This window comes from Adiantum capillus-veneris, chromosome 5 (assembly GCF_014529385.1).
Source record: "Adiantum capillus-veneris isolate H3 chromosome 5, ASM1452938v2, whole genome shotgun sequence".
Lineage (NCBI taxonomy): Eukaryota > Viridiplantae > Streptophyta > Polypodiopsida > Polypodiales > Pteridaceae > Adiantum > Adiantum capillus-veneris.
This window is the reverse complement of record NC_140935.1, coordinates 52,633,024-52,641,997: the sequence shown is the minus strand read 5'-3', so window position 1 is coordinate 52,641,997 and position 8,974 is coordinate 52,633,024.

The following is an 8,974-nucleotide window of genomic DNA, read 5'->3' as shown; positions in this document are numbered from 1 at the left end:
ATCTATAGAATATAACAGGACATGCGAATTGACTTTGAACAGCTAGCGCTGAAGGGAATAAGAGCAAGGCTAATAATTTGGGAAGGGCGGCATTGAGTGAAAGGGATATACACTTGAAAAATGCTATAATGTTTAAGGGAGGAGACAAAGTTAAGTGCATCAATTATTAGAGATTATAGTGGTTGCAGTTGAGACTATATCCAAGCGAGGTTGTACAACTATGTCTACATATGAATGTTTGTCCAGTATACATGTTGTTGCATGTAAATTCTTGCAAACGGAATGTATTTCGAAAAGAAAAATTTCATTGAATGGTTGGTAGCGCAACACGTCGGCTCACATTTTGAAGGTAGATTTCAAGTGTGTTTTGCCTTTCTTCTTTTATAGTTGTTTGTGTTTTGCCTTTCTTCTTTTGTAGTTATTCCAAGTACAATGAATGAGGACAATGATACATGTAACTTCATCGTTTGTCGCACCGATTTTCAAGTCAATATTTTCAGTGATTATGCAGTGCACGCAAATTGCGATCGAATCCAGCTCATTGAACTTAGGAGCATCTAATGAATGAAATTTTTGTAACCCGTGTTCTTCATTTCAAGTTTTGTAATGTCAATTTGATTGTACAATTTATTCAAGGCAAGGTTGTTATAGTGTTGGATGTCAAACATGTGAGTACAGATTATCGTAGTAGAGTTGTTGATGTAGTCATGCACATGCGCTTCAATTGATCTCATCTACGATTGGTTTTCTTTCACGAAAAATGGTGAAGAACTGAAGCAATTTAGGGTCTGTTGTATGTCTTATAGAGCATGACATCTTGTACAAAGTTTCATGTAGCCAGTGGATCGAGCTTGTGATTTGGCATGTGTTACAAAGTTCCCGTGTGTGACTACAAATTGGGGGTAGTTGGCAAGATCACCGAGCAAGAGAACACATTTGTTGTTGAAGGGATCTGCTAATTTATTGCTTGTTACATTGATATTTTCTCTTACAATAAGATCAAAAGAAGTTTGGGCTAGCATGGATAGCTCGTCTATAATTATAATCTCTGCCTCTTTTATGTCCAAATATCGCTCATCGATCACATGAATAGAGAGAGGATATTGTTGGTTCGTGGTTGGTATCTTGAATTGGTACTGGACCGTAGATACAATGTTGCTAAGCCTTGTTGCTGCCGCTCCGATGACAAAGCGTCCAACAATAATACAGAAGTGAGGGCAAAAGGAGTGTCTATTTCATTTATCAGTCGACCTTGTTTATCGCTATATATGTGAGGTATGCTATATAGTATGGCATCAATTATTTAGACACCTAGTATGGTATAAATTATTTAGAGATAAAGTAAAGATGCACAAGGTGAATTCACTACTATGATGCACCACATGTATTCACTACTTGTGTATTCACTACTGTAATACATCACGTACATTTGTATTCACTACTGTGATACACCACATGCATTCACTACTTGTGTATTCACTATTGTAATACATCACATACATTTGTATTCACTACTGTAATACATCACATAGGCAAGCATCCGTATGGAAAAATTTGTGTGTAACTCATGTGCAGACGTTGATCGACATTGAGTGTATAGTTCTGAAAACGAGATCCAAGGAAGTAATCCGGAAAATTCTAAAACAAGCAAATAGATAAATCATGAATGAACTACAACAATAAATGAGGTACTTTACTCACCTGCAATGTTGTACTCCTGTAATGTGAATAGTTAAACATATCGTCTTGCAATGAAACGTCACACTGAAAGTGCAAAGTATATTGTGCACGTCATACAGAGGTGCCATACAAAAGTATGGTGGAGAGCTGGCACTGTGGTCTCTCCAAAAAAATTATAAGAAACGGAAGCTGTGTCCTGCCTCGTAGCGTTTACGTGTTGCGCCAAGCAAACGCATGCGCATAGAAAATTGGATGCAAATAACGGACCTTGCAATGTTGTCGAGCGCTTGTGCAATTGCAGTGTTGTGAATATATGTCCTCCTTGCCATACACAAAATATGCAGATGTAACTTTATGCTCTATGTCCTATGATCAACATTACCTTCTCTCTCTCTCTCTCTCTCTCTCTCTCTCTCTCTCTCTCTCTCTCCGAGTTGTAAGTTGCTTCGGTCAGCAATTATGTCTTCTTGCCTCCTTGTTGTTGACTAACCTGTGTTATGTATCGATACCAAATTGATGTCTGTATTTGAAACCATCTGAACTTGATCTGATAACTGTTGCGTACATGGACGTTTGCTCATAGGATCCGCCATCGAATCGTGGTTATTGGCAAGAAGGGAGCTCCGAAGCAGTAACTACTATGCGCACATATCCACACCACCGGCATTACCTGCTTTGTATGAATCTGCTGAAGAGAAACGCTACAGTATATTGTTGTTGCTAATCTCAACTGCAACCGCATTGGTTGCCGCATGCATGCGGTTTAGAAAGAGAATCTCTTTACAAGCCACAATATTGGCCATATTGTCTGTAGAGTTTTTGCTATCCCACCCACATGTTGAATGGCCAGCAGTGAACTACTGTTGGAGGCTAATAGGTGTTGACATATTGATATGCCTGTCTGCAGAAATGCCATTACTCCGCAGTCCTTGTTCTTCGGCTTCTCCAACATCAAAGCTCTTTGTGTGGAGAAAAGAATTAGCTTCCTCTTATGCTCTTTGACTATTCTTTTGATCCTGGTCGGTAGCGTAGGCACCTGTATGATTGACTACTTGACTTCCGCTGCAATGCTACTGCATCTCCTTGGAGCTACACATTAACCAACACCCACGGACACCATATTCTACGTTGAATTGTTCATGAGAGATGTTTCTGTTTTGTTTGTAGATCGTTCTGAAACGCTTGCCTCATCAAATTTTTAGATAAGCTATCAATAGAGTTGGACGAGGAGTGCAACTAAAGTCAACAACTCATCAGACCATGACTTGCACTAGTGGCAATATTCCCCAATGCCTTCCCCTTGACATTGAGTTTTCTGCCACTAATCCCCTCACACTCTCTGTTAAAAGCGCAAGCAGCTAGCACTGAAGTCGTTGGCTTAATTACTTGAGGATAACCATCATAAGCTTTTCTACCCTCATGCTGTTTATTCTTTCCATTTCTTCGGTCTCTTCCGTTTGCATCGCCAACACCCTTAGCATCATCAGAAAAATGTGTTGAACTGGCATGCAAAGGCAATGAGTTTTGGTGGTTCAACTCCAGATTAGGCCAACTGATCATCGATTGAAATCTGATTATCTTTGTTTCAGTAGCACTAGAACAGACCTCTGCCATTGGTTGATCGCACAAAATATCTGATCTTTGAGAATGCTCATCACTTCGGCAAGCATCCAAATTACTCTCCAGCTTTATGATCTACAAAATATAACCAGGGTTTGAAAGGTCTTTGGTACTCCTTTGCGGTTTTGCCCGGCTAACTGCTACAAAGGCAAGTTGCGCGGAAAAGAATTGGTGTGAATCTTGAGAATTAGGCATGGGAAAACGAGTTGAGTCATACTGTTTAGCTAGCCACTAGGTCTTTGTTAACCCTCATGCACATTCCTATCACCTATGACGGACATTGTATTATTTATTTGGTAGAGTCAGGTACCGGGCTTGTCGGTCCAATAGGAGAAGGGTAAGAGTGATCGCCGATGAGAGGCGCACTCTAACTGGAACATTCAAGGGAAGCATGGGCGCCCAAGTGTGAATGGGACGAGCTCATATAAAAGTCAACTAAACCTAAAATTCACTCATTCTCTCATTTGTGCAATTGAAGAGTGCTGTTGCTCCATTTCCATCTTCTTCTTCTTCACCTCTTTGTGTGTGTGTGTGTGTGTGTGTGTGTGTGTGTGTGTGTGTGTGCGTGCGTGAGAGAGAGAGAGAGAGAGTGCGATCGAGCATTGCAACGGCGCCGGCGAAGCGGTTAAGTGCGGCGCGGCAGCGGCTCCTTCTTCTTCGTGGCGAGGAATCCTCCACGATAGCAAGCGTAGAGCAGTGAGTGACACACCATTGCCATCTTTGAGCTTACTACTTTAGGCTTGTTGTGTGCTTGGAGCCATTTGTGGATCGCACACAGTGTATCGGCAAGTTCCTTGCATTGACACGTGCGACATACGTGAACATTTTTGGCACCGTTGCCGGGGAGTGCCATACACTAAGCTTGAATGGCACTCTGTGCTTCTTTTGTGGTGCAATTTCAATTGTAGGAAAGGTAAGGAAGGAGGGTGTGTGTGTAAGGTGTTAGTATTAAGGTTGTTAGTTCTCTGAAATATAAAGTACAGTAAGTAGGAAGTAGATCTGTGAGAGCTAATGAAGTGTGTTAATGTGTAACAGTAGGTGTATTAGTTGTAAGTAGGTAGGTAGAGTGTGTGTGTGCTCGCGCGCAGGCCACGGCGACCTTATCCTTTAAAAAAATAAAAATAAAGGTAGGTCCAAGATCGGGAATATCTCCCAGACCCAAACCCAGACCCAAGACAAAGCTCACGCTCAGGCTTACGCGTCTATCACCCTTTAAAATTACGAATTTTAGCTTCACACGTAGCTAAAATCGACTTTTTTGAGGACCAACGGAGCTTCAAGTGATCGAACGTTGTGCTGTAAAGCACATCGCGACCCTCTGAGTGATACGCTCGTTTTGAGCTATTACACACTTTAATCAAAAAAATCAATCGTTAAAAAACATTAAAAACGTAAAAAACACAAGTGAAAACAGACGCCTAAAAAAGTAAGTGGTTAACCTTCGAGGTTATTCGTCGACGCTTGTACGGTGCCAAAGGCACGTGCATCTGTGCTCTGGTCGTGTGCTAGAGACGGAGCAAATAGAAAGAATTTCGACTTACGCGAGTTCTCATTATCCACCTACCTTAGGTTCCGGGCCCTCGGCGGGAACCCAAGGTAGTACAAACCAAGACCCGAATATAGCGGCTAGTGACTCTTCCTCTGACTACGACGTCATGGAGGGTTTCCTAATGCCTAATCTTGATAGCTCAAGCCAAGACATGCATGCCATGGGTCCACGGTCTAGGCCGAGCGTGCTTAGCCACTTGAAGGAAACCTTTAGTAGAGCCACTCGCTTCGAACATGGAGCTAATGATGTAAATGAGGGGGGTGGGGAAGTAAATTCTCCATTCATGACCAACGTAGACCCTATGCCCTTAGAGAATGTGCATGTGACTACTTCATTCACTGCACCTCCTGACTCTTCAGAGCTATTCCCCTCCGAGGTCATATTACCCGATGGTAGAAGCCTTGCCGAAGTGCAAGAGGTTGAGCGATATACCATTGCAGCTAGGGAAAAAGAAGTCGAGAGCTTACGCAAGGCGGAGCAACGAAGAGAGTTAAAATCAAAATCTCATATGTTAATATCTTTGCTAGGAAAGCAATCGAGTGCTCCTGACTTAGCAACCGCTAAGGGCCAACCCCTAGAAAGCAACATTGCATCTAGTTCAAAGGACACCCCTAGCACCTCAATCCTAGATGGAGCGTTCTTAAATGAGAACTGGGAGTATGAACTACAAACGAAAACTCTGACCGACCTATACACAGGTCACACCTATCACGTGGGTTGGTTAGATGTCCTACAATCCACAATGGGTGCTACTAGTGTGGAGGATCAACAACAAAGAGTTTGTGAGGTCGTCCACAGGATCATTGAGTTAGAGAGACATAACAAGGGGATCAACATGCCTTCAACGGGTCTCATGAGATTCTTAGATACAGGAAAGGCTAAATAACCGACCTTATCGCAAATGGAGACTCCCTCGGTAAGTTCGATGGATCCTCCATATATTGTTTCTCCACGGGTCTCAGTGCAATCTGAGCCCACAAGTGATAGCTTTACCTTTCCAAGTTTAGCTCATCTTTCCCTTGATGACACCACGGCTACCATGCCTACCCCAATGATGGGCATGCCGAGAAACACGTCATGGACCTCATTTGTTAGTAAAGCACCACTCCATGGTAGCTCAATGCCTACAACAGTACCTACAAGTGTGTACCAATCGTATGCACCTATGGGTCATTGCACTCATATAGTCCCTACCCCTCCCATTGTTTCAACAACCTATGCTCCACAACCACAACACCCAAGTTCTTATTTCCATGGGACTATATCGACTAGCATTAGCATGTCACATTCGACATTTGCTATGCCTAGGGCCACACATATGAACTTTGGACCACCACATGGCACAACATCGTACCCAACATGGAACCCAAGGGCTTCTTATGCGCCAAGACCGATGCCAATACCTACTCCACATGTAGTCTCTGGAGTGCCTTCACCCACGGTTCCTGCTCACTTAGGTGACTTGGCAACATTTGCTCAAGCTATTGGTCGATCTATTGCTAAGAATATGCGTAACACGCCTGATAGAGAGCTTAGAAGTAAGGCAGTACAAATAGCCAAGCTCACACAAAAATTTAGTGGAGACGGGGATGTGAGAAAGCATATCGAAGTGTTTGAACAAATATGCGATTCTCTAGGAGAACACAATGACCTGCATAAGAGTAATGCTTTACGATTAACCTTAAGTGGGAAGGCTGGGGATTGGTATAGAACCCTAAGGGTGGAAGAAAAAACGATTTACCCTACTCTTACGAGACTGTTCTTGAAAGAATACATACGAGAGGGAGTGCTTTGGGGAGTAGCCTCTCAACTCCAAAAAGCCCAACAAGAGGAAGGAGAGTCTGTGAGAGACTTTATTAGTCGCTTGAAGCATTTGAATTCTTGTTGTAGTCCAAATGAACGCTTCAATAATAATCAATTGCTTGATAGATTCATTATGGGATTATGACATGAGGATATCTACAATGGCCTAGTCATTAGAGTTATCACCACTTGGGAAGCAGTCACCACCAATGCGATCCAATTGGAGGATAATTTAATGATTCAAGGAGAAAGAGTGTCTGTTGAGCCTAAATCTATTAGCTCACAAGCATCAGGGCATCATCCAATGACCCTAAAGCCTATTGCTAAGGAGCCAAAGATATCTGAGATGACTTTAGCAGATCTCACCAAGGCTATTCAATTAGAGACAATCGTGCTCCGCAAAACAATCGTATGTATCTAAGAAAGGAGCAACAATGGTGCTCAGTATGCTATAGACCGCATAGTACTAGTGAATGCCCTACTTTTAGAATAAAATTCAATGCGAATTGCAGTGCCTGTGGGAGGTATGGTCATCAAGCTAAGGATTGCATAGTATTTAAGCGCGCGATGGCCAATAGACCAACCTTAGCATGGGCAGACACACCTCGAGTGCCTACATTGATGCCGGCCCCACCTCTTGAACAAACAACACAACACATGGTCCCTAGGGCCCAAAATGTTGTTCAAACAACATCTTTACCACCTGCAATGCTAGGACCGCAACCACCACATCCGAGAATCACTTCAGTGAATCAAGTGGGTTGTGAGTCATCTATTGCTTGTTTGGAAGGCTGTGAGGAAGATATAGATCCTAATATTGCGTATGGGATGGATGTGCTTGAAGACAGTCGACAATACTACATGGAGGACTATTGGGGACAAGTCAAACCTGTATATCAAGTAGTTTCTCTTGCGGCAAGAGGCCAAAATATCAATTACACTGATAAGAGACCACCTCTTCAATGCTATGAGTGTGGAGGTCCACATCGTGTAGCCGAGTGTCCTATTAGGCTACAAAAGAACGCCACGCTAATGCAAACCAGTCAAGCGAGCATGTCTACAATGCCGATACTCACGTGTAATCGATGTGGCATAGATCATTTGATTGTCCAATGTCCAAATAATCCAAATGCACCGAAGATCACACCATTAAATTTGATTGAAGTTACCGAGGAGCCATCACAAAGTACACCTGTAGTACTAGTAAACGTACTCACACGATTGATGCTCCAAAAACAAAATTATATCCTTGAGGAAAGAAGCAGCGAAGTCAGACCCCAGTTCAAAGACCAACATAGGGACTGGTGACGACCCCGTATATATGAACGGCACTGAAGAGGATTCTGATTCAGGTGAAACCATGGAGACCAAAACGTCCACTAAGATAGAAACCAACAAGGAAGACCTTCATAAGCCACAATGGCCAGGATCCAAGAAGAAGATAGGAACTTATCCAAACCCTACAAAGGAGATTGAGCGAGTCAAGAAATTAAGGAGTTTGGTAGAAGATACCAAAGGGATCTAGAACCAGCACATAGGCAGATCCAGATTACAGACACAATGTTCCCTACGCAACAACAACTTCACCAAGTCCATAGAGCCTTAGCCATACCTAGTGTCATCCAAGAAGAAAGTGACTTAAAGTCATGGGAAAGTGGGCATACTCACTTCTTGATGGAAATAATGTTTACAGAGGAACTACTTGATCCTATCAAAGAAATGGAGATCCCATCTTCCCCACGTCAACGGACTCAAGCCCAAAAGGTGCCATTAAATATTGCCAAATTGATGGATTTCATGTCTTCAGAAGTTAGAACCACCATCATGTCCAAACTATATAAAGACCCTGAGCTAGCTCATATCTTCGAGCCTTCCTCAATGGAGAACTAAAGTTTGGGCTACCACAATTTGCACAGATGGATGGAGCTGGGGAGATGCCAATAGAGGAGGAACACTTAGAGATCCACAACCCAATGTAGATGAGAACCTTGTTATAGAAATACTTGTTAACAAGTTGGGACAATACTTTGAGGGTGATGAATCCAATGCGACCATACCAATCACTACTATGGGATTAATTGTGAAGGGAATCCTTGATGGTGGCGTTGGGGTTAGCATTGTGACTAAAAATTGATGGGAAAATATGGGAAGACCTCACCTTGCGACCACAACCATAGTAGTGAAGATGGCCAATGGGTCTATTGTTAAACCTATTGGGATGCTAGAAGATCTCAAGATCAAGGTCTTTGGACATAAAATAAGGATTACCTTCATTGTTATGGATTTCTCCAAGCACACTATGGCATCGTAGATGATCTTAGG